A 26419-nucleotide genomic window follows, 5' to 3' on the forward strand; every position below is an offset into this window, starting at 1 on the left:
ACACTTCGTTTTTCTTGCCTATTTAGATTCTTAATTCTTCAGCACAGTTCTTCTTAGTTCTTTATATTGTTGCTATATTTGTACAGTGCAAACACAATGGGGCCCCAGTCTTGGCTGGAGACTCTAGGTGTTACCATGGTACACAGAGTAATAATATTACAATAGTTATTCGAGTTCATGCTGGTGTAACTCCATTTACTTCAGTGATTTACAGTGGTGTAAACAAGATCAGAATCAGTCCCCATGTATTCAGACAAGGGCACTGTTGAGCTCTATAAATAAAAAAAATACTAATAACAATGAATCTCTTGGAGCCTTCGATGCAATCCTGGCACCGTTTGGTTTGTAACAACTCTTTCTTTCATCAGACTGAATCAGTTTCTGTGTAGAAATTGTAATTCATTGAATGAAAGCCACAATCTCTGCAAGAGACCAAGTGAACTGTACCAGGCTACGTCACTGGGGTCAAACACCTCTTTTCACAATCGATACGCTTGTTGGCATTCTCAGGAGAGAGGTCATGGACTGTATGTGCATGGAGACTAAGTTACCCTATCTCTCCTATAAGTAGAAAGGAACCCCCACTCCTCTAGACCTTTCTGTTGGTAGGAATGTGTAGAGGTGGGAATACTGGGTCACGGTAGCTGAGCCAGCAGCCTGGCAAAATTTTTAAAGCTCCTGACCACTGGAGGGAATTTTCTAAAGACAGCTGGAGGCAGTGAGGGATCCTGAAAAGCACCCAATTCTGGTGTTCCTCCTTTGGCTTCGAATAACTTCAGTATGCTTTTCAACATTTCAGGTATTGTCCAGTGCACTACTGCTCACCAAACTCTGCGAAGTGACCCACATTTGAAGACTTTCTTGTACATTTCATAGCTACCAAGGGAGGCAAAAGACCACAAGAAGAATTTTCAGACTGCAATTATCATATTATTCAATGTCTCGTGCCACAGAACACACATGCTAAATTTTAAGTTAGGATTTTTAGAAGGGGTGTGGAACAGAACTAGGTTGCTAAGAAAAAGCATGACTTAATCTTAACTTCAATGGCTACCATTTCTCAATAATAAAAAGCTCATGGGAGTAACTTTAGAGATTGAAACAATATCTGTGACACACTTTGCAACAGGGGAGAGTGGTAAGACATGTTACCTATAAAAGAAGCAATTTCACAATATACTTGCAGTAGGAATTGCACTGAAAGATATGGTTTGGCAGATAAGATGAAACATTTGATCTTGGAAATTTTAATTCCCCTGAAGACAATCTAAACTTTTTGCTTTAACATTAAGAATCAAGTGAAATCCTCTTAGAATGGCAGCACAGGAATAATCCTCTTCCTCTGCATTTCTGCTGCTTTCTTCTTAGGTTAATCCATGTGCATCACCATTGCTCTTATTACAGTAGTACTAAAAAGACCCCAGCATGCAGGTAGTATATAAACACATAGTTCCTGCCCAGAAAAGTTTACAGTCTAGATAGACAAGACCTACAAAGCTTGAGGGGGAAACAGAGGCAAAATGGCTTGCCTAAGGTTAGTGGCTTAACTGGGAATCAAACTCTGAACTCCTCCTGTGCTGTTTCTGCCATAACACTACCACACGCCCTATCATAGCTTTAAATACAGAATCTGTGGTATAGAGAAACAGGTATATCAATTTTGTGCTTCCAAAGCAGTGAAGAAAGACATAGCAACATGACTTTATCCTGTGGTAAGAAACATAGTAAGAATAATGTGACTACAGTATTTTTGCTAGCCATCGAAACTAGTGGCGCCCCCCCCCCCAAAAAAAAAAAAAAAAAAAAAAAAATGATGAGAGAACAGGTCATAGGGAAATGCCTGATTAGTGTTTTCCTGACTTAATAAAGACGGAGAAAACTTGTACTCCTCCCTGGCTCCCCACCCCCTTTTCCACTTTTTACATAAACTAGAGCAAATCCCATGATTTTAGCTCAGGCAAAAGTTCCTTGGTGGTCAATGAAGGATACATGGCTTGTTCTGTAAGCTATACCATGTACTGCAATATATGTAATGCCCCTTGCATGGAATACCCCTATATGGCTACATCTGTGTAGGGAGCCAGATTTTGCTTGCTCATAATGCAGGGATTTGGGGAGGACCGAAGGAGTTCAGCCCCATGAAAAGACCAGATGTATAGCAGTCCGTGCACTCCATGGGGCACAAGACTGGCACTTCCTTGGCACCTTGGGAGTAAATAACTCAGAAGCCAGAGGGATAGAGGTATGACCATAGCCCACCCCACAAAAGTTTTCATCTATTTGCAGAACTGCTCAACTGTACGACAGGAGCACACTGCAGTTGTATGATGCAGAACTGAAGGAGGGATCATGTTTTCACAATCCCCGTCGGGGTGAAATCCTGGCCCTATTGAGGTCAATGAGAGTTTTGCCATTGACTTCACTAGGGTGTGGATTTCACAGCAGAACGCTTCCTGGGTTAGTGTGGCTTCACACCAGTCCCTGTTGTTTCCTAATAGAAACAACTGAGCTCATAACCTTATTTATCTCACAGAACTTTGGGGAGGAAAAATAATCCCATGATTCTCTCTCTCTAATGGAATAAGTTAAAAACCTCCTTTGTTGCCTGGTACTATACATGGATTTGGTCTCTGTTGTTCTGGATCTTTCTAATGGTTTGATTAACTAAAGAAGAATAGTTGACATTAAGATGCTGTCATCGGTATTTTTAGTAAAATCAGGGACAGGTCAGGGCTTCTGTGAATTTTTGTTTATTGCCCATGACCTGTCCTTGACTTTTACTAAAAATAACATTGGTGGTGGTGGGGGGGGGGATGACACTAACAGTCAGAGCATTGCCAGGGGCTGACCTCTGGCAGCTGCTCCAGCCCCACTGCTGCTCCTATGGTGGGGTCTGAGTGCTGCTACTTCAGTCCCAGGGGGGCTGACCCAAACCTGGCTACTGCTTCAGTCCTGGGGCCGCTGCTCTGATGGCTCTGGGGCTGACAGCTGCTTCAGCCCTGCCTTTGAAGAAGTCACGGAAGTCCCAGAAAGTCATGGAATCCGTGGCCTTCGTGACAGAATCGTACCCTTAATGATAGTATTCCACTCACTGGCATGCTGTCTATGAGGATGGGCAGAGATCTAGTACAGTACCGCTTTCCAACCCTTAGTGAGGTATGAGTAACATTTAGTTAATTAATTATGTTATGTTCATGACTCTGAGCTCATTTCTAGTTTGCTACTGTATCTGTCATCCTCTGTATTTTAAAGTATAATTTGTGAACGCAATTAGAATTCACGACTGATGTGTCTACTGTGAATCAGCTCAGACACTAAATTTTTAATGAATCTTCATGATAAGTTTAGCAAGTTTCGGGAACAAGTTTCCATGAACATTCGTGCACTACTGATGAGCACATTTATCATAATTTGTAAAGTCACAAGTTCTGTCTGAACATGAAACCCTGTGGGCCTCCCACACGTAATGTACAACTACAAATCCCTTGTAGTTTTAACAAACGCTAATCTTTTCATATCCTTACAAATGGTGGCTTCCCTACCTCATGGTGAGGCAGCTCCTTTCAATGGAAAAATGAGCATATCAATATCTTCATAATTTGGATTTTCCTGGGGCAGCATGGAGGGCTACATTCTCTGCTACTGCAATTTGGTATAGTCAGGGCTGGATTAAGCATAGGCACTATCAGCCAAAGCTTAGGATCCCAGGAGTCAAATGAATACTAGAGCTGTGTGGGAGCTGGAATTTCCATGTCATGGGAACTTCCATGATTCTGAAAATTGTTTTCATTCAGCGTCGGAACAAATTATAAAGAATTTTGAAATTTATTTTTTCATTTGATTTTGACTTTTTATTTTTCTTCTATTAATGTGAAATACATTTCTAAATGAAAGGCCATTTCAAAATGAAAAACTGAAACATTCTGTTCTGCTTAGGTCAGTTGTTTTCTCAAAATGCAATTTGGTCAAAATTGACATGTTCTCGCAGATATTGATAATACACTTCGATATTGAGAATTGACATTTTCTGATGGTAAAACATTCCATTGGACCAACGCTAATGATTAGAATCTAAGTTTTCATTTTAGGGGAAAAAATTAGGCCTTTAGCCCTAACAAAGAACAGCTTGAACATGGGACTGATGGTTACCAATGCAGTCATGTCTGCCTGTGTCTGTAGGCAGCCTGGAACAACAGTTCAGAGTGGGGTGAACAGCTGCTACAAATATCTCAATATGGTATTAACACCAATCCAGCAGAGGAGTCTGAGTGTGAGGTAGAGGGCCCCGCTCCCCACCCAACCAACTACATTGCTGTCCCATTTCTGTCACTCCAGCCTCTGAGAGACAAGGAGAGCCCTGCTAGCACCATTCAAAGTGGGTGGGGACACAGTGCAGGGTTGGGCCATGGAGGTGGAGCTGAGGGTGGTTTATGCCGTAGTGTTCCTAGAGCTCCAGACTGCCTTTAACCCAGCCCTAGGTGTAGCTCCATTGGTGTCAGTGCATCAGTTTACATTAATTAAATTATAGAAATTGGAATTGTCTCAGCAGAGGGTTTGTCTCAAATAATATTTGTTATAAATTTATCAAAAGCTTACATCTTCTGCAAAGACTCATTCACTTGCTTGCCATTATGCATGTGTGTAGTCCTGCTGAAATCATGTGCTAGCCCCAGGATTACTCTCACGTGTAAAGTCAAGTATGGGCATAAATTTGTGCAAGATCAGGCCTAAAGAGATTAACACCATAAGAATACTCTCCAGTTTGGATCTGTTTCTATACTGCTGTGCCTTTGAGAGTGTTCATAGAGTGCTGGGCACTAGACCTCCAGGCACGATGGTAGTATCAATAATCAATATTATCACTAATCACTAATAATAATGGCAAGCCGCAAAGGAACAGCTAGAGGTATACAGCAGGGTTAACTGGGATCTTCAGATATTCATGTGGGCTTTCTTGTCATTTAAAAAAAAATCCTAGAAAATATATTTGGGGCATAATCCTACCTGTGTTGTATGAGTGTGCTAGGGGCAGGAGCAGTTCAGAGAGCCCTTTCCCCTCTCAGAGCACCCGCCCAGCAGTAGGGCAGCATGATATCTTGTATGAGGAGGCCCTGTTATTATGTCTGAAAGTTTTTCCTCCCTCCTTGTCCCCAGGGGATTGGTCAAGTGCTAGGTGCCCCCAGCCCACCTCTGCTATTGGCAGTAGGCATACTGGAGAGAATGCACCCCATTCCTTTCTAGAGCAAAGTAATGAGTGCTGCTCAATGCATTGCCTCCAGATTCCCTGAGCAGTCTTGAACTGTACTAGTAGGTTGACTCTTTGACTTTCCACTGGATTATGATTCATCTGCTTTGGTCCCAACCCTTCCCACTGCTTTACACCTTTGGCGAGTTGGATATCTGATTGTATCTCCAGGGACTTCCCATTTTATTATCTCTTTGATATCAAGAGGACACATACAGTATGCTCTGGAAATCTCTTTGGGGGCAGCAACTGTCTTTTTATTGTGTTTGTACTGCACCCAGCATAATGGGGTCCTGATCCATGCCTGGGGATCCTAGCCACTACCACTATATAAATAATAACAACAAAAATGGGAAGGAATAATTTGTCATGAATTCAGAGGGCTCCATGAATGCAACAATGAATCTGAATTAAATCTGCTGCTAAATTTAATTCCTTGGCTCCACTAATTGTTCACAATTTTACAAAAGTAGTTTATTTATGGCTCTATTCTGCAAGGCACTGAGTGTCCTGAAAGTTGTCAGGAGTTGCTCAGGGTTGAGCCCTTTACTACCTAACATTTTCCTCTTAATGAAACTGTTGATCTGTCATTTGTGGAAGGCAGCTTGGAGGTTTCTGAAATGGCAAACACTTTGGAAGAGATGTTGCTGTCGGCTTTCACAGCAGTCAGCACTTTGGAAACATTCCCTTGAATAATGTCAAAAACAATTCCAGTTTCTATAATTTAACTCATCCGTATCATCAGCACCAATAAATTAAACCACTACAGATTCCAGGCCCATGTCTTGCCAAGAACTGGCATTATATTCTAAGCCAAGTAACTCATTATAAACAATGAGTATTTCAGCCCTACAAGTGTGCACATTCTTGCAGGGTGTGTGTATGTATGTATTTAGCTGGCATCAGAAGCGATGAGTTTTAGATCCTTACATTCTAAATGATATCAATAGAAATAGCTTCTAAAGTTGTGCTGTTAGAGAAAACCATGTATTTACTGGGGGTTCGGTTGGGCATGATCTATTAGAAAACATATATTGACTAAGAGTTGGAGACCCAAGTCCAAGAATCATTTACTATTTTAACTTAAAGGGTGTAAAAGCATTGGGATAGCAGAGGTTACTGTATGCTCCCATCTTCGTGTGTACAGTGTTCTTTGCAATACAATTGTGGACCCATAGAAAAATCCTGATAGGCTGTAAAGTGTCATGTTGAGAATGTCAGGGGGTGGTGCATGGAGAGACCCAGGAAAGAAGCAGAGACATTGAGGAGGGGGAGTTGGGTAGGAGGAAGAGAGGGAATGCTAAAGGAAGGGAAGAAAAGATGGATACTGAAATACTACAGGCCATCATTTATTTTTAAAATTCTGTCCATCCTGCTATGTATTCACAGCAGCTCCATCATATCACAGGCCAGTCAGCCCGAAATGCTAATAGGCTCCTTGTGCTGACTCTGTCTATGTTCTCAGGAGGAGCACAAATATTATTCAGATCCACCCCTTTATTGTCTCCATAATGGTCTCAACCCTTCCAGGCCAAGATTAGATTTAAAGCTCAGTGTCCCACAGAACATTTTACCACCAGCCAAGTGACTGGGGCTAAACCCACATGTGTAAAGCATGTGTAAAGCACTGTGTTACTATGAAATGTGTCCCTTTACTTCCAAGGGGCAGGAGTCTGCTTGCTGCCGGAGCAGTGCCTAGCCACTTGTGGATCCCGAATTAGGATTATGCTTTTTGGGAACTGGGCCACAGAGGCTGTGTGTGGCCAAAACCACAGAAGTCAAATATTTGTATTTGTCTGAGTACAGTTCTCAGTTGATAAATCTAGTTGATAAATCAGCATTCCCTCTGTAGTGTACAGGTGCTTTGTTTTCGTCTTGGGTAAAAGATTAATGGTTACATTATTTTCCTTATGCATCATTTCCACTCCCATGAATAGGGATTATGGATGCATCAAGGGGAGGCTTAAAACTACAGTCCTGAAAGATGCCCTTCTCTCAACCTAGACCTCTTTTCTTGTTCTCTCCAACTTCTCTGAAATGGGCTCAAGAAAAGACAGAAAGAAGGGAGAACCTTCCGTCACCATGATTGATACCTGAGGGTAACATTCCCTTTCACTCAGCCATTACTTTTAACAGAGAGGATTCCTTCTGGGAAATTCTGCCAACAAGACAAGTAGCTTTAATGGGACTAAAAACCAGAAGCTCTGCTGGTGCAAATCAGCATTGTCACATTGATGTCAATGAGCTATGCCAGTTTACACCAGCTGAGGATCTGGCCCTAGAAGAACTGCTTTCTCTGCTAAAACAAGAGGATTGTAGCAATAAGAATATCAGGCTCTCCACTTCTGTGCATTCTTAGCAGTTCCTGCCAGGTGCCTCCCCATCCCCCCATTCATGCTAGCAAAGGGGGAATATTGCACATTTAGCTCCCATCAGCTTCTTCCCTTTCATGCAAAACCTACATGTATATTGTCAGGGAGTCGTCTTCTCTTCTTCCTTCAGGACTTCCATACTTTTTACATGGGTAAAATTCCCATGGAAGCTAATGGAACTTCAAATTTTGCTTGAGGCCCCTGTCTACATTGTAGAATATCCCATTCTGGCAATCTGTGGCCAGCAATCAGTGTGGCTGCACTGGTGCTACTGGCACATAAGAGTAGACAAGGAAATGTTAGTGTTTGCACTGACTGAACTAATTGGGATGTTTCCCTCTCAGGTTCTTTTAGTTTAATTGTGCAAACTGCAGGTAACTGTCGTCTACCCACAGGGGGTCAGCAGTAGAGCAGATACGCTAATCACTGGCCACCAACAGCTAAATTTGTTCCTGACCAAAGACAAGACCAGAGTAAGTAATGAAGGATGTTGGCCCTGGAAAGAAAGCTTACTGGTAACCTATCCCATTTGAAGTCTGAAATTATCCTGGCCCAGACATGGTACAATATTTAGGGGAAGAGGAAAAGCAGAGAAATTTACCACTGTATTTTAAAGCTGATCCCTCTCCTAGTGCGTCTGTTTCCAGGATTAGAGCCTAAATAAGTAACTAAGCAAATGTATAAAGCTGTAATTGTATCCTTTGTTTCATGTTATACAATAAGATGATTTATATCATTTTCTCAAGTAAGATACTTTATATATCTTTCCAAAGTGTCTCAGAATTGCTTTAATAACTGAACCTGACCAAAAGACCACACAGTCTTCTTCAGTAACTTAGCCACGAGCTGTGTTAAATCATTTTGTTACTGTCAAATAATGTATTTTACACATCACTGGCAAACTGTTTAATCCCAGACTGGTTACAGTGCTCTGAATATGCTGTAGTTTACTGTGGATTTTTCACATGAATTTTGCCTTTTAAAATGTTCCAGAGAAATCATTTTCTTTTATAATAAGATTATGAAGGTACAAAGCAAATGTTTGGTCTCATTGGGAAATTAATTATGTGGAATGACTGATATGTTGCTGGAAGAATCAAATAATAAAATACATCATTGCTTGTCTACATCTGACAATGTGGATTTCTTGTGAAAAATTGCTTGAAGTCCTGGAATCTGGTGCTGGCTGGAAACATTGTGGTTCTTAAAATGGCTTCATCTGAAGTTTTACAACTAGGATTCTTGGCTGTAGGTTAAAATGGTTTAAAAAACCCCAATATTACCCTAGGAAAAATTAGAGTGAAATTGTGAACCCCTAACTCATGTTAGTGAGTGATTACATAAATAGTTCCATTGAGTATTATATGCAGACAATAAGGGCTTGATTATTCCTTAACATTAGTTTTATACTGGGGTAACTCCTTTAACTTCACCACTGATTTACACCATGGTAAAAACCTAATTCTGTTTCTTCTACTCTCACTGAAGTCAGATCTTAAGCATACTGTGGAAAACACACACTGAAAATATATGCCATATATCATGTTTATATTGTGAAAAATTATTTGTGAAGAGGGACAGCTTTCCCTAAAGATTTCCCACATACAGACTTTGTCTTGACTAGAATACATGTTGTGTTGATAAGATGTGCTCGCTAATGCTATAACACCATGATAAAACTTAGCCACAAGAAGCCCTTACACAGAATTTGTCCCTGGGAATTTGAGACTTCAGATGAGTTCAGATTTTTTACATAATTCAAGACAATTTTTTGAATGACAAGAATATTTACTACTTTTGTGCCCCAGAATGACCCCGAGGGCAAGCACAGACAGGCAGCGTAAGACCTGACAAGAAGCTACTTGCATGAATAAGGACTTCTTCCACGAGGAAGGGTGAGTGGAACTGGCATCTCTTTCCTTCCTCAGGCAAATATCCCATTGAAATTAAGGCTAACTAAAAAATTAAGGTTTAAATCCAACCCTTTTATATTGTACTAATAAATACTACTTCGGTAGCAATGTCCAGAATGGCATTACTTCATAGTTATGGAACTAACCAGAAAGCCTGAGTATAAACATTACTGAACTTCAGTAGCATTCAGAGTCCAAAGCCAGAAATGGGTCCAGATTTGAAAAGCCCCTTCACTTACCACTGTGACACGCTGAACAAATACCTTGCTTCCTAACAAAAAAGTTTTTCAGTTTGTATCTGTCTTTACTTAATTTAATAATTAATTTGGAACCCAAATATTTTTTCTGATTCTTTTGAAAATCTTTGCCTAAAATATGAAATATGTCACTTTTCTAGACTACATGTATAAAATGTTGCAACTTTTGATACCTCCATGCTATGTGGACTATGGATGCTTTTTGGTGTGCCAGTATGCGCATATGGAACATAGTTGGTAAATTCTAAAGGAATTCTTCAGCACTGACATTCCTCTATATTTCCATGTTTTTGTCATGCTGTGGTGGGTTTATTCATTCTTCTTTCATCTTCTCTGAGTGAAAAACTGCAGTCATCCAGCCAATCTCTCTCTCTGTCTTACCCTCTCACTCATTCAGTCAGACCATCTGTTTCCAGATGACTGATTTCTCTGCATGAGTACCAGGTAACAGACGTGACTTCTCCTAGTAACAACTACAGCCAGAAGGCTTTCATACACTTTCCACAATCAGTGAACATATGATCTGTCTATGATAACATGTCAGGCCAAAACACACATCAGAGGAAAGAACCCTGAAATCAGGCTGAGTGATAGTTTTTGTAATAAGGTAATTAAGCAGATAGGGTGATTTTACTTTTTTTTGGACTGTTCTAGTATTTATTATTTTGCAAATTTTACTGTGCTCCACAGTGTGATGAGAAGCATTGCCTAAATTAGATTCAGGACTTCTGGGTTCCACTGTTGGAGCTGCCAGAAGTAGCCTGTGTTACCTCTGGCAAGCCACCTGGGGTTGACCCTGCAAAATATTGAATGGCCTCATTTCCCAGTGATGTCAGTGAGAGTTGAGGATGCTCAGCATGTTGCAGAAACAGGCTTTACTTTCATTGTTCCTGTCATGCAATGGGAATAATACTAATCTCAAAGGGGTGTTGTGAGTATCCTCAACAATCAATCAATGTTTAGTCAGATCTTCAAGATCCAGTGATGAAAGGCAGCAGAATATAAACACAAAGTATAATGCATTATTATTAACTAAATACAGGGACATCTTCATGTTCTGACTCTCCATGGGTGAAATTCACCAGAGTAACCGCACCAGTGGACACCTTCTAAGCCCACAGAGATTCATACTCAAATATCTAAAGGCAAAATTTGGTCATAGGTTACTTTAAGTGAGAGGATTTGATTTGTATATGACTCTTTCAATGTTAGTCTTTTCTGAAAGATCAGCTCAGATTTGAAACTAATCCCTCTTTATTAAGGATACCCCTTTCCTGTTTTGTTTTTGGAGGTGGCAAGGAGAAAGTTAATATTTATATATCCTAAAATTTGCATCTTTATGAAGGTCAAAGTGATATAGGAATGCTCTTCTCGATGTGTGGAGATTTACACCTTCAGTGTCAGGCAAAATGTATTTAAATAAGTGTTGATTTTAGGCTCTTGCATTGCCCCCAAATAATCCACATTTTAATTCTTTAAGTCATACAGATACTTTTGCAGCTTGGAACAAGATCTTCCTTTTAATTTTCTTTTTTCTTGTTTAGTTTTGCTGCTTCATCCACATCTTTGAGCTTTAAAGATATAACAGTGTATGTGTGTGTGTGAATTATTTACAATGTTTAGAAAAGAAATAGGTTGAATTAATTGGAGAGCCAGATACTTTCACTAGCCAAAGTGAGGAAAAGAACATGTATGATTTGCAAGCTATTTGTGTAAAAGAATTAAGCCATATAATGGCCATCCAACTATTTAAAACCACTAATAATTATTTTGAAATTGTTAACTATTGTGGTTAACAGCCACTGCAAACTGTCCTTAACAAAGAAGTTGTTATCTGCTGATGATAATCTAAGCAATCATGGCACTCAGCTATGTCTTCTTTTGTTCTTTCTTCTTGTTTATCTTAAGCGATAATTTCTGGTTTTCTATAAAACAGAAGGACACACTCCCCAAGAACACTGGATTATATGTGTATTTTATTCAAGCTGCTGAAAGACAAAAACGGGTTCCCTGAAAGTATTTAGATTAAAAAATACATAAATACAAAAAAGCACCTTTTTCTCCTTTGTGATGCTATAAGTGCACAAATACCATTGGTAAAAATTAAAGGAATGGAAACAAGCTGTTTATTTTTCTGAAGAGGACTCTCTATATTGTACCTGTATTCCACAATGAAGGTGCATGGCAGATACTAGCAAGGTCTTTGATTTATTCCGGAACTATTTTTTCCCATTTAACGTGTGTTTTCAGAATTCTGAATTACACTATATTGCAGTCCTGTTCATTCACTAGCCTGTTCTACCTCCCTCTTTTGGTTAAATTTTCACACTGATTTTCTTGGTGTCATTATTATAAATTACCATATTAACTTCTGGATCGCTGCCCCAGAGGAGAGAGGAATGTGAGACAAAAACTTGATTTGATCAAAGGACACCCTGACTCCTCAGTACTGTAGTCTAAGGCAAGAGACTAGGTATCCAATTCAAATCAAAAGCCTTTCATGCCCTCCCTCTGCTGTTGATCTGTGTAGATCACCTCCTTCTGGGATGGGAAAAAGAGGGCCAGATCACATCCCTGTGCAGTTTGCCCTTGGGTCCTCCCCAGGCAACATGATTGGAAGTTGGATGGATCTGTGGAGAAAACAGGTAGTGATGGATTATGCCAAGACCATCACTGAATTTAAGAAGCAGTGATGGGTAATTTTACACTACTATGTACCCTGCTCTGGTACACTTGTCAACAGCAGGGAAATAGTGAACCTAGCACTAAGCACAGTACAGAGCCCCTTGCCGGCTCAGGACACAGCTTAGCACAACTCATCCTCACCTTTAACAACTTAGGTTGGGATTCCCAAAGGTGAATTAGGTGTTTAATAATGGGAGCTGGCATATAATCCCCATTGGCTCCTTTGAAAATCCCAGCCTTAGTTTTTAATAAAACAGAGTGAGGTAATATCTTTTATTGGACCAACTTTGGTTGGTGAAAGAGACAAGCTTTGGAACTTACACAGAGCTCTTCTTCAGGTCAGTTTTTAATGGCAGATACTGTCTCAAATAGCAAGGTACAGCTATAGGGACTTATAGCCCTACCCTATGCAAAATGTTCAAAGGGGAAAATCAATTCAACTTCAGCATGAACCCTAGATATGCTGGAAATTAATGGGTCCACATTCAATTCTGGTTTGTGTGGGTGCAAGTGCATTGAAGAAACACTCATGCATCCACTTACACCTGGACTGACTTTACTCTATTAACATCATTCTCATTATATGAGCTAAAGGTTAAAGAGGAATTTTGAAAAATATTGGGTATTAACACCATACGTCCTGTTACTGCCTTTACTTGAAGTGATACCCCCACTCGGACGATTTCCTGCACCACTGATATAAAGGGGACTTTTGCTACTGACTTCAATGAGAACATTATCCTCCTCATCCATTCTTTGATGTTATGTTCTAATTGAAACTGATCTGATAGTAAACCAACAGCTGCATGCCTGTACCTTAACTGAACTTCATGCTATACCTGCCATACCAAATGTAGTACTATTCAAAGAATCAGAAATCACTTCAGCAGTGGGGAAACCTGCAACAAACAAGTTTACGGGCTAACAGAACAGCTGAGACACAGAAGCTGCTTCTTAAATATTATAGAGTCAGTCAAGAAATCTTTTGGATTGACCAGGAGAAAAAGAGATCAGAAAATGTGATAATATTCCCTTCATTGTGAATTTATTTCCAGCAGATCCTACAGACACGAAGAAATTTATCCTCTGAATAAATGACGTAGATAAGTTACCAAAGGCCATATGAAGATCATCACTGATTGCTTTCCACTGACCTCCTAATTTACAGAAATTTATTATCAGAGCAGAATTAAGGTCTAACTATACTAAGGGTAGATTGTGATTTTAGGTTCAGACCTGAAGAAGTGCTGGCATTTAAACACACCAATCCAGGAGTGTGTGTGTGCTTATGGCTCAAACACACACAACTAAGGATTTATCTACAGGGGGACATTCATAAAAATTAATCAAAATTAACTAAAGGTGTGAATTTAAAGTGGATTAATTAAATCACATTAAGACCATATGTGCACATTCTTATTCAAAATTAAAATGGCCTTAATTCACTTCCAAAGTGAATTAAACTAAACTGAATTAATGTCATTTTAAATTATGAATAGGAGTGCCAGCACAGGGTTTTAATGCAGTTTAACCAATGCGCTTTAACCAATGCGCTTTAAATTCACACACTTTCAGATTAAGTTTTCTGAGTTTCCCCTGTAGACAGGCACTTAGTCATGATTCCTCCTCTGCTTTCTCCTTGCCCCTTCACCATTGTAAATTACTGCTCCTTCTGTGCTAGCTCAGCTACTATGGCCAGTGAGTGTGGAGGGGTATGTGTGTATAGTCTAGTCTCTGCAGCCTAGTCTGTTCACCACCCTTCTTGAACCCTTGTGTGCTACAGGAAGCAAGTAAGAGAGCAAGTACATCCACTTGATCCTACGGCCCTAACCCAAGATCTGGGTAGCTGTTGTAGGGGCTTAAGAAGTTCTCTTATATATTCACAATAGGTGTGCGCTGTTGTGATCCAAGGAGATGTGTGATTTGAAAACATTATGTATTCACTAGATCTGCTCAAAGTTTTTTTTTTTTTTAACAGAAACAGTTTTCCACCCCAAAATGCGGATTCAATTAAATCAAAATGTTGCACGAAGCATTTTGTTTTTACTTTATTTTTATATGATAAGATTTCAATAAGGTCATTTCAATGTTTCCAAAACAATTTTAAAAAAACATTTTCTTTTCATAGGAAATTTCAACCAAAGGAAATTTCAAAATGTTGGAATTTCCATGAAACAGCAATTCTGAATATTGACCAGTGCTTGTATTCGTTATCTTTGCTACATGAAAGAATGACAGTATAAGACAAAACCTAACATTCACATCCATGAACGTAGTTATGACATTCAGTGTCAAATATAGGATACAAGGAACAATGTGTGGGCAAAACCTGCAAGAATCTCGATCCAAGATTTAATGAGTACAAATCAGCTGTAGTGACAGGGAAAGTGGATTAGCAATGATCATAGTCTATCGAATGTGAAAATGTTTCCACTGGAAAAGTGACAGGTTCAGAAGAGCATGATGAAAAAGACAATATCAGGATAAATGTTCTTAAAATGGGACTTAGTATTCAGGTTGTTAGTTCTGTCTAAGTGCAACAGGATCTGTTTGGATGTTGCATGGAACAAACACTGCACTGCATAGAAGTGTGTGTATGGTTTTAAAGTAATTTCAATCCCATCAATATTTTAGCCAGTGAGAGTTATCTCATTGCACATGAAGAAGGCCTTATGAATTTATTCTGTGCTGGATGTATCAATTTAACTGGTCTCTATGTATGAACTGCATACATTTACTCACATGCATAATTGTTCAGAGGATTAGGATCTGGGATTGCACAGTGCAGAATTTAAATCATTAGTGTACACATGTTTTTCTCATACCTTGTTTATACAATTGAAAATATATTAATAAATAGATTTTTAAACTGATGTTTTAAATTCCAGAATGTTAATTGGCTGCTATGGAAATGAAAATCTAAAAAATATGATCTGATTGCCCATTTACCTCACCTTAGATTAGGATTTCTGTTGTTGGCAGGAAAATAATATAATTTAAATTTAAAATTCTCATGTACCAAGAATCTGCTTAGAGTATTTTAAGATTTCAGAAGCAAGAGCTGCAACTATAGAAGTAGTAACAGCCACAATATAGACTGAATTAACCAAGAAGTAAAAAATTACTCATTGATTCCGACTTGAAAATAAAATTGATGAAATTTAGAAAAAAAAAGTGGGGTAAATAATTTTCCTAACAAAGAAAGAAATCAAATAATAAAAAGAAAGAAAAAAGAAGTATAGAACTCAGGTTAATCCAGTTAAAAACTGTTCTTCATGAGAGAGAACATGAATGTATTGAAGTAAAATAAATTATTAAATGGGAATGTTCTTAATGAGGAGAAAGAAGGAACTTCCATTGGACTTTGATTTCCATCAACACAGTGGCATACCGTGGGTCTCCGGCACCCTGGGCCCGTACTTTGGCGCCTATCTCCCCCCACGTCTTTGGTTCAGGTCCATGAAGTGTGTACATATAATACAGTAAAATAAATATGCATAGGACACAATTATCCACCTTCTTGTTTCCTGCCTGTATAGTATTACTTTAGATATATTTTTTAAAATGTTCTCATTTTCTATACTTAAGATCAGAGACCTGCTGGGAACTAACTACAGGCATTACAACCCAAGCTTGAAGTTATTTAGAGTGAAAATTGAGACTTGAGCTCAACTACTTTGTTTGCTTCAGAAGTTCAAGAATGGATTTATCTAACTTTAATAAACATGTTGTTAAGGAAACCTAAATAGTCCAGAGCTCATGTGAAACTGCTTGACAAAGGTTTACAAACTTGCTCCATCGAGCTGAGAGCTGCACTGGCATTGTGCTGAGATGGGAATTTGTCCATGAAATGGCAAATGTGGCAGTGTTGGGAGGGGGGGAACCCCTTTGAACAGACTCTCCAATAATTAAAGCCTTCTCTTCCTTTTGATGGTGTTTATCTTGCCTGTTTTATTTCTTTCCCCATAAAGTTTAATTAGGTTACTAGGCTGCTTTATGAGATTTAATTGAGTCTGTAGCTGTTAATACAGCACTTCACAGGATAAATATATGTGCAGGTAGAAGGAATTATTATGTTGAACTTCATTGCTGGATCCTTCTCAGTAATGGATTTCTTCAGCTTTTGGCCGAATTCAGTCTCATTTCCTGCTCCATTTTAAGCTTCTGTGTCACATTTAAGAGTGAAATCTCTTTCCCATTCTCTCTCTCATTTCTGGTACCTACCGTAGGGTTAGTTGGAAACATGTGTCAGGAAACAGGACCATTATGTACACTAGCAAAATAATTTTTCAAGGAAGGCAGATTTCAAAGTATAAAAAAGACTTTCATGGATGCTAATAATGTATTCTACTATTAGGGCTTTAGAAACTGGAAAACATTTGAGTTCCTGTTTGGATCCAGTCCACTAGAGTTCAGTTTAATGCGAGCCCTTGAGCAAATGCAACTAAATTCTTACCCCTTTGTCACATAAAAAGCACTGGGGATTGTGAACATTACTTTGGGGACAAAAGGGACAGAGGCTCAGCATTGCAATGCCTATCTTCAGGTGCTCTGCTGCTCACTGCAATTCTCAGCCCTGAGTTAGGTGCCCATTCCTTATGCAGTGCATGGAGAGAGTTAGGTGCCTAAGAATGGGATTCACAGAAGCTAGTAGGCTGAGTGGGGAGCCACATAGGCTAGCCAGAAGGAATGCAGAGGGGAGGAGTGTGGCCTAAGCCATGCCCCTATCGCAAAGTTAGGCATGTAACTCTGGGTCAGAAGCAGGTGCGCCCTATCGCTCATGATTCATAGCTGTGAACCATCTTGGTCCCGCCATAAGTGCGGGCGACTGGACTAGATCACTTAGTCCCTTCAAGTCCTACGATTCCATGAGTCTTTGATTCTATCTCCTGGAATTTGGCACCTAAGTCATTTCTTGCAAAAAATAAAAATGCGGAGAGGGGATGTTTCACTCAGTAATCAGTGCACCTATTGGAACCCAGGATGCCCATCTCCAGGAGAATGTCCTGAGTCCCAGGCTATAGAGTCATTCTTTCTCTCTCTGGTGTAACGAGTAACAGGAGAGACTTACCGCACAATAGCCTACTCTCCTGCTATGTGTTCCAGTCCCTGCTCTATATTAGGCAGAGACGAGATTTGAACTAGGGTCTCCTAAATTAGCACTTTAACAACTGGGCTAGTGGAAACCACCTCAGGCTATGTTTTATGCGGGGCCTGATCTGGTAGGTTTGTTATCCTAGGTGGCCTCTGAGACTCCCTCTAGTCCCTACTGGACTGGGTCCCACAGGTGAGATAGGCAGGGGAAATGTCTAATTTATTAATCCTGCTGGGGTTTAGGCATGAGTTAGGTGCAGAGCAGCTTGATTTAGTTGGCTTTTCATGTACCCACCAGTGGATTTTTACAGGACTTTATTGGTGGAAATTCAGGCACCTAAGGAATTTAGGTGCCTACAGGGTTGGGAAGCAGCTGTTTTGAAAATCTAAATTTTGGGTATAGGCACTTAAAGTGGCGGCCTAAAATCTAGATCTTTTTATCTTAAAAGAATAGCATCTCTGGCCATTTTATTATCATTCTCACATGCAAGACAATTTATACCTTTACAATACCTGAAATATCTCTCAGGTATTCATCTGTTTACTATACAATATGGCTGTTGTCATCAAGCTGGAGAAAAGTGAGGGCATGGTGATGAATGCTATTGTAGACTGCAAAAATTCACTTTTTTGTGCGTTACTGAAAATTTTCAAAGTTGCTACACTAAGATTAAATGGAGTTAGTAGGCCTGATTCCCTGTGTAACTCATTGGACCCACTCAGGTAACTTCTGATTTGCCTTAAAGTAAGTGAATGGGGACTTGGGTCCACAATATTATCTTTAAGGGTATGCCAATCTTTCTAAAAAGAGTCCACCAATCGGATTTAATCAAATCCAGATTTTCATAGTGAGCAACCCAAAAATCAGAACATTCATGAGTAAATAGTACAATGTTCAATAATCCAAACTGAATGCAAATGGCACCTTTAAAGCAGACATGTTCCCTGTGCCTCTGTACAATAGAATGTTAACAGCATAAACCAAAGCCAAAAGACTGGAGAAGAATCCCCTTTTCCTGAAATTCCACACATATCGTATTATGTTTTTTCAGTGTTTGTGGTTTTCCTGCAGGAAAGACTGATAAGCAGGTTTGTGTGGTTTGCAAGCCTAGTTAGTGTGTGAATACCATGGAACTGCATTTTACTTCCCTTGTGTTGCAAATATTTTTTAATGCTACTGTTGGTTAGGTGGTTGATGATGACATACAAAGACCTACAAAGTGTGTGGGCAGGTGTGTTGGGGAGATTTTTTTCTGCTATATTTTTTATTAGAAATTTAGGCTGTCTCTACCCTGGATAATTCTATGAATGCCCTGAGAACTATGCAAGTGAACCCTGATGATGTACCCAAGCCTTATTTATAAATGTTGCTTTCCAGGATCTTTATTTTTCTACATAAAATGACTGGGCATCTCTTGCTCACATGACTCATTCTTACTCACATGACTAACTGTAATGAAGTCAAAGGTGCACCATCTTTATTCAGGATTTTCTCATGATTAAAACCTGAAGGATTAAGTCCCCAATTTGTGACTAAGTTTTGTCATAAGCTTCAGATCTGATTAGCAAATTAAATTTATGGGTAAATGCTTTGTTTAAATCTCACCATGAATCTGAACATAAATATTCCAAGACATTCACATAAATTACCATTTTGGCCATTTAGTTACAGAGTAATCACCCCTGCCATAGCAAAGACTGATAAACCTCTACCCAGTCATACCAAAAGGAGGGCAAACTGTCCTCTTTGGAAATATGCACATCATCTTCTTTACAGCTACAAATTATAGCTTAATTTAGATCCCAGTGTAATATTTGTTCTTTAAAATTATGTGCAGCATGGCATTCAAGCCTGTTATTCGGCACACATAATGACAAATGAAGTTCTCACCTTCTACTGCATCATTGTGAATGTCTTTATTAGTAAACAAAACAAGTATGTTTCAAGATAGCATCAAATATACATGAACCTGAAAGATACCAAACAACTTTTCTGATAGGCTCTGCTGGTACAATGGATAACTTTAACCTGTAGGAGGATTAATATAGACTTGAAGTGATATGTTGTCTCTGACTCTTTGACCATTACTGAAGCACATTTGTCAACCATGTCTAATTGATTAGGCTACTGTAACATTTTTATTGAGCACATGAAGTTCCCTCCTCAATAATCTCCCTCTCAAAAATGTACATGCATCATTAATTACAAAATCAATGGCAGAGATGGTCTGGAGCATATGTAATTGATAGCTTCCTTTTCAAATTAGCATAATCTGCCAATTCATTATGAGGAGTGAATAACATGTTTGTTGCTAGTTTGAATAGGGCCAGCCAGATCACTTGCTGTATACTCCTTGACAAAGTGTCTTTTCATTTAAACAGAGTTTACTGAATACAGTGTGCATGGAAAAAGACATCTTTTTTTATGCCTGGATTTGTCTCCTACCTTTTGGTGAAGTGGTGGTCATAAATTCAGAAGTATAAGCATTTTAATGCTGAAAGAATGGGAGATTTTTTTTGCTATCTGGAGTGATTAAACTGTGACCAGCATAGAGCTGAGATTACAACTGGGAGTAGGACATTAAAAAGCATGTAACGGGCCAAAAACTTGGTTCCCTCATGTGACTAATCTCATTAAAACCAAGGAGACTACTTGCATGAGCAAGGTGAACAGAATCTGGCTCAACTGGTGCATCCCATTGTACATTCAGATGCCTTTTTGTAAAAAAAGTACTTTAGAAGCAAATGAAAGAATGGAATCCCCTAAATATTTTTATAGTATATACCATGTCAGGATTGGATTTTTGCACGTCTCTTTTTCACTGGAAACAATCTTTTACCCAAATGTTCCAAAACAGCGTCTATAATTGCTCATCAGCTATGTATTTTTCACACTTATGTTCTTATGCACACAGACATTTAGATTTGTGTGCACAAATGTCTAGTTTGCACTAGCAAGTATAGCTTCAGTGCACAAATAGTAACTGCTGGATGTGCAAAAATTATGTGCAAAAAAATCCGCTTTTTGAAAATCTGAGCCATTCTATCTTTCAACTGAAGATATCAAAACATCTTTACAAAATAAATTAAGTCTCATGATACATTTATGAGGCAGGTAAATGGGTTTTTTTTACCCATTTTATACATAGGCTGAAATTCACCCCTACATAGAGAGCCAACAGCAGGCCTGTATCAGATTAAATCTTCCAAATGGGGTTTAAATTGGATTTAAGGACTTGTGTTGACATTGAATTTCATCCAGGCAATACATACAATAAGTACAAATTATTATTATTATAAAGTGATGTAATATACCAATAAAAAGTTGACAGTTTGAAATTGAAGTCAGGTTGTTGACTAAATAAATATAAAAACCCCATAAAAGCCAGGAACAGAATTGACATTAAATATATATTCAATTCTTACAAGAATATAATAATTTTCCTATAGCTGAATCTCCCTTTGTAATGATACCCAAGGAGCAGATTCTGATGCTACTGTTCATGTTGTAGCATTCCATGAGTAGTTCCTTTGAAGTTAGTGGGACCCTTCATGGAGTAAGATGCTGCACAACATGAGACTCTGGGTATGTCGTTGTAGAGCAATCGATTGAGCTGGGAATGGAGAACCACCCAATCGATCCTGGAAGTGCTCTCCAGCTGTTGCAATAAATCCACCCCTTTCCCTCCCCAAAAATGCTGCATCAATCAGAGGGCGTTTCCTGTTGACACACTGCAGTGAAGACGCCGCAGTAAGTTGAAGTTAGTAAGTCGATAGGAGATGTGCAAGTTTCAGTATATAGCTTGCGTATCTCCCGTCGACACCGCCGGCAGTGTAGACCAAACCTCTGACTCTGAACAATGAAATAGAAATAGTTTTATAGAATGTAACATGAAAGCATAAAAATCAAACGTAGTTTTTTCTTTCAAAACATCTATTCCTATCTTAAAATTAAATACAAAATATTAATGATGTAACAAATGTGTAATTAAAAGGAGTGCATGCTCACAATCCTCATAAACATTGACGAAAGTTGCACTGACATTTAAGGGCCTTATCTACTCAATTGAAAGACATCTGTTGACTTCAATGGGAGTTGCATTGGGCCTCAAATGACGCTTATCAGCTTCAACTGGCTTTGGACTAAAGCCAATGAGAACATGCCCCATCATATTTAAATTATGAATACAAGCCTAAGTGTGTGCTGCTATAAAGCAAACTGAAGATACAGTAGCATTATTAGAATCTCTTAATTTAAAAGGAAATAAATTAGGGAAAATGTCTGATGCAGAGCTAATACAAATATTTACAATAAAAGCCAAGCTGGGCTCTTAAAAAGAATGATGGCAGTTAATTTCTTACATGTCAGTAAATTGTACTACAGAGTATCTTTGTGCTAGAGGTGAACAACATATTCAGAGAGCTATAAATAGGCTATCAGTCCAAATGACTTTATCTAGTTTGGTTTAAAAACAAATTCACTGTCTGCTTTTATTAGCCCTTGTGAACTGCCCTGTGTCTTAATTTTGTGATATTTATTCATGGGCTTTTATTTAGGACCAGATCCTGAAAACTCTTACACATGTCCTTTAGTTTAAGCACGTGAGTTGACAGTAGCCATTGTGATTAGATTACTCACATGCTTAAAGTTAAGCATGCACATTAGTCTTTACAGGATCAATGGTTTTGATTTTTATTTTAATGGTGTTCTGATATGTTTGGGGGCAGGAACTTGTCATGGATCCTGTTTTTTCTTGTATACATTTAGCCTCAAATTTTCCCTTTGTTAATTCTTAAGCCAAATAAACTACATTTCTGTATCCCTTACTACATAAAAACTAAATTCACAAAGGAAAGTTTTACAATTGAATCCCCCTGATTCATAGTAGGATGAAATTCACCCCTGTGCAGACGGTCAGCACAAGGCCTATGCACCATTTAAATGCCACTTAAATGCTCAGAAGAAGACTTAAGTGGTACATAGGCCTTGGTGCTAGCCCTTTGCACAGGGTGAATTGCATAACACGTGCTTTCCTCTAAAAAGAAAAACACATTTTTCATGGAATCTCCACGAAACTGAACATGTGTTTATAATTTATGGAGAAATGAGGTTTTGCAAAACTCATAATCATTTTGCAAAACCCAAAACATTTGTAAAGTGGGACCAACATTGCCATTGACTTCCATAGAAGCAGAATCAGACCCTAGTTTGTGCGGCTGCCAAAACTTCAAACTCCTGTGAGTTATGTGCATCTCTAATTTATGATTCTGAAGTACATTTTAATTAATTAAGAGCTTGATCTTGCATTTTTAGCACATCCAAATGTCTCACTGAAGTCAATGTGAGTTTGAGGTTTGCAAGGAATGCAGGGTGAGATCCTGAATGATCAAATCCCTCCATCACTTTTATTCCTTTTCAAAACCATGACCACAATGAGTATATGACTAATCATTGCTGGACTCTAGATGCCAAGCAGCATGTGACTAGTTGATTCTGTGGTATTATAAAAACAGCCAGACCTTGTAATCCAAATGCTTTTGGAAATATCGTACCATATTCACATTAAAAGAAAATCAAATGAATGAATTAGTGGCACATAGACAATCACAGAATTGCTACTTTCAGCTGCAGTACTGGAAACAGATGCACACAGGTGGATCTTGATCCCAAAGGGAGTCATATTAGCTTCAGTTGGGGGCTACATGTGCACAAGATGTTAGATCTGTTAGGTCTGGACCCAGGAACTTGCCAATTAAGACACGGCCAGAGAGCTAAGTAACCTGCTTCTTTATTCAACTGCTGTATTGCTTCTTGCTCTGCCGCACTCTACTGTTCCGCTACAAAGGATCTTGATATCACAAATGCCCTCTAGTGGATAGGCATGGAACATGCACAACTACATTGCATATATTACAGTCCGCCCCCTTTATTAAGCTGTTACCCCATAAACATGTCTTACCTAACATCATAAACTGAAACTATAACTCAGCAGGTCAGAACAGACTCTGTTCACTCCAGATGGAATGAGAGGATTATTTTGCCTCTGTACCTCTCGTCAGCTGTAACTATCAACTATTTCAACTACAGATTGAGTCGTTCAAGTGGTTTCCTCTGGTGCATAGGTTAGTATTTCTCAGAATAGATATTTGAAGAGAAGCTTCAGATGACAATTCAGATTTTGGTTCTTCTGTGCTAGGAATCAGTGGAACTCTAGTGTCCTGAACTTCTGAATTTGGATCAGTCAAATCAGGTACAGATGGTGTCACAATATTTTGTTTTGGGGGTAAATCCCTAATCTCCTTGATGTGGTGATGTCATATCACAGGAGGGTTACTACAGTGACATAAGAATAAGGTCCCTTCTGAGTTTGGATACTGTGAGGAACCCACTTGTGATCACCTTTGTAATCTCAAGCAAGAATATGTTGTCTGTATCCCTCTCACTGAAGAGTGTTCCTGGTTCTTTGCTTGAATGGTCTTGTGATGGGATGCTGGATGGAAGCAGACTGAGTCAGGCCCCTGCCACTGGAGCCCTAATTGAGTGGAATTGAGTAAACCTTCACGGAGCGGGTCAATGAGGAGCAGCTGTCAGACTCGTTAGCCAGGCACTATAAAGACTTCCAGGAAGGAGGGGGGGAGGGAGGTGACAGCCAGAAAAGGGAGAAGCTGCAGCAGGAGAGTGAGCTTCCCTAGAACAGTGGCTGCAACCATGAGGCCCCTGGGGGCTGTTAGGCCCGACTGTGTGTAGAAGATGATGGTGGGTAAGAACTTGTAAATAAAGAGCACTGGTGGGAGCACGAAGTCGACGTCTGTGAGTGGTTTGTGGGCGCAGAGGACCTGAGCAGCAGGGGGTCCTGTGCAAATGCGTTACAGTTCTGCTTGCTAATTACTTCCCTTTGCAGACCAGGTGTTAACAAATCCAGAGAAAATCAGTGACTGTGTCCTAGGAACAAATTTGCAGGTGACTGGTTTGCTGTCCACATGTGCGGTGTTCTGATATGCAAACAAGACGTTTGCAAGTTTGGCCTGTAATGAACTTTGTTGTTCTGTTGCAACTCTCAAAGCTTGTTTCGTGGTTTGAATACAGCATTCTGCTAAGCCATTTGATGCAGGTTGGTATGGTGCAGATGTAACATGTTTGATGCCATTACTTTATGAAAGCCTGGAAATCAGCTGAAACAAATTATGGACCATTGTCGCTTACAACTTGTCTTGGCAATCCCATATGAGCAAAAAGGGTCTGTAGAACTGGTATGATACTTGCAGAAGTCATGGATAGCATGCAGAAAACTTCAAAGCAACTTGGAATATCCACTACTAGAAAATTGATACCTGAGAATGGGTTTTTGAAATCCACTTGAAATCATTCCCAGGGAGCAGTTGGCTAGTTCTAAGGATGAAGTGGTGCCAAGCCAGTCATGTTTTGCATCCTCTGACAGCTAGAAAAGTTCTTAGCTAACTGCTCAATCCGTTGGTCAACATCTGGCCACCAGAGGTATCTTCTTGCCAATATCTTCATTTTAACTACACCAGTGTGACCTGTATGCAACTCCATCTGGACCCTGGCCTATAGCTTCATAGGAATGATGGCATGAATTCTCCACATCAGATGACCTTGAGCAACTGTGATTTCATTCCTCTGGTGGAAGACTATCTTTAAGCGCTCCACTGGTTCTATGTTCCAACTTTTTAAGGTAGTGTTATATACCTTTGCTAAGGTATGTCCTTGCTTATTTCTTGTTTCAGTATCGCCTGAGCACACAAATTTGTGCCACACTGAAAATTTCAACAGCTGTAAGTTCATTTTATTGCTGTGTGGAGCTTGTATCCAATGGTGATAGTCGTGATAACCCACCAACATTACAATATTGAGCAGTTCTTTTAAACTTGATGTGATAGTTATGGGCCCCTAAGAATAAAGCACATCTCTGAACATGAGCAGTGTCTATTTCTGGAATGCCCCTTCTGGGGTTAAAAATGGACAACAAGTGCTTATGAACTGTCACAAGCATAAACCTCCTACAGTACAAGTAATGTCCACATTTTTTAACTCCCGAGACTAGACTCCAGGCTTATTGGTCTACCTGAGCATATTTGCATTCTGCTGGACTTAGGGAACTGGAAACAAAAGTGATAGGTTGTTCCTGACCATCAGGCATCATGTGGGAGATTTTTTCTCTGATTCCATAGAATGACAAGTCACATGCCAAGGAGATTGCTAGTGCTGGGTTGTAATGAGTTAACACTTGCTTGGAGGTAATTAGCTGGTTTGCCTTCTGGAAAGCCTCTTTGCATTGCTTAGTCCATTTTCAGCATGTCCCTTTCTAAAGCAACTGATTCAAGAGGTACAAATGTGTTGCCAGGTTTGGCAAGAATTTATGGTAATAGTTAATGAACCTGATGAATGAACGAACCTGTAACACTTCTTTAGAGCAAGGTGCCCACATACCAGCTTCAACTTTCTCTTGTGACTTATACAGTCTTTTACAATCTATGACGTGTCCACAGTATGTAACAGCTTCCTTGAAGAACTCACACTTATCATGGTTTACCTGTAATCCATATCCTTCCAACCTTTTGAAAACTTGTGCCAGATTCTTCAAATGATCTGTATCACTGGATCTGGTGACAATGATGTCATCTAAGTAACACCTACAACTTGGGATTTCTTGGAATACCTGGTCCACTGCCCTCTGGCAGACTGTAGGGGCAAATTCCACTCCAAATACCAGTTAGTTGAACTGGAACAACCTTGTTTAGTGTTGATGGTGAGCAACTTCCTCAACCCTTCTCCTACTTCCCTTTGCACATAAACCTGAGCTAAGTCCAGTCTGCTCAATTTCTTTCCTCTGG

At 39.4% G+C, this 26419-nt stretch overlaps 1 long non-coding RNA gene across 1 annotated transcript in view; it reads left to right on the top strand.

The window, feature by feature from the left end:
• Positions 1-26419, top strand: part of LOC137149398 (uncharacterized) — a 111540-nt gene that overhangs the window by 57862 nt on the left and 27259 nt on the right. Inside the window, exon 2 of the long non-coding RNA XR_010918775.1 lies at positions 9426-9512. This is a non-coding gene — a long non-coding RNA (uncharacterized lncRNA). The remainder of the gene's footprint in view (positions 1-9425; positions 9513-26419) is intronic.

Source organism: Emydura macquarii, unplaced genomic scaffold (assembly GCF_026122565.2).
Source record: "Emydura macquarii macquarii isolate MOO-44397 ecotype Brisbane River unplaced genomic scaffold, CSIRO-AGI_Emac_v2 contig_18, whole genome shotgun sequence".
Lineage (NCBI taxonomy): Eukaryota > Metazoa > Chordata > Testudines > Chelidae > Emydura > Emydura macquarii.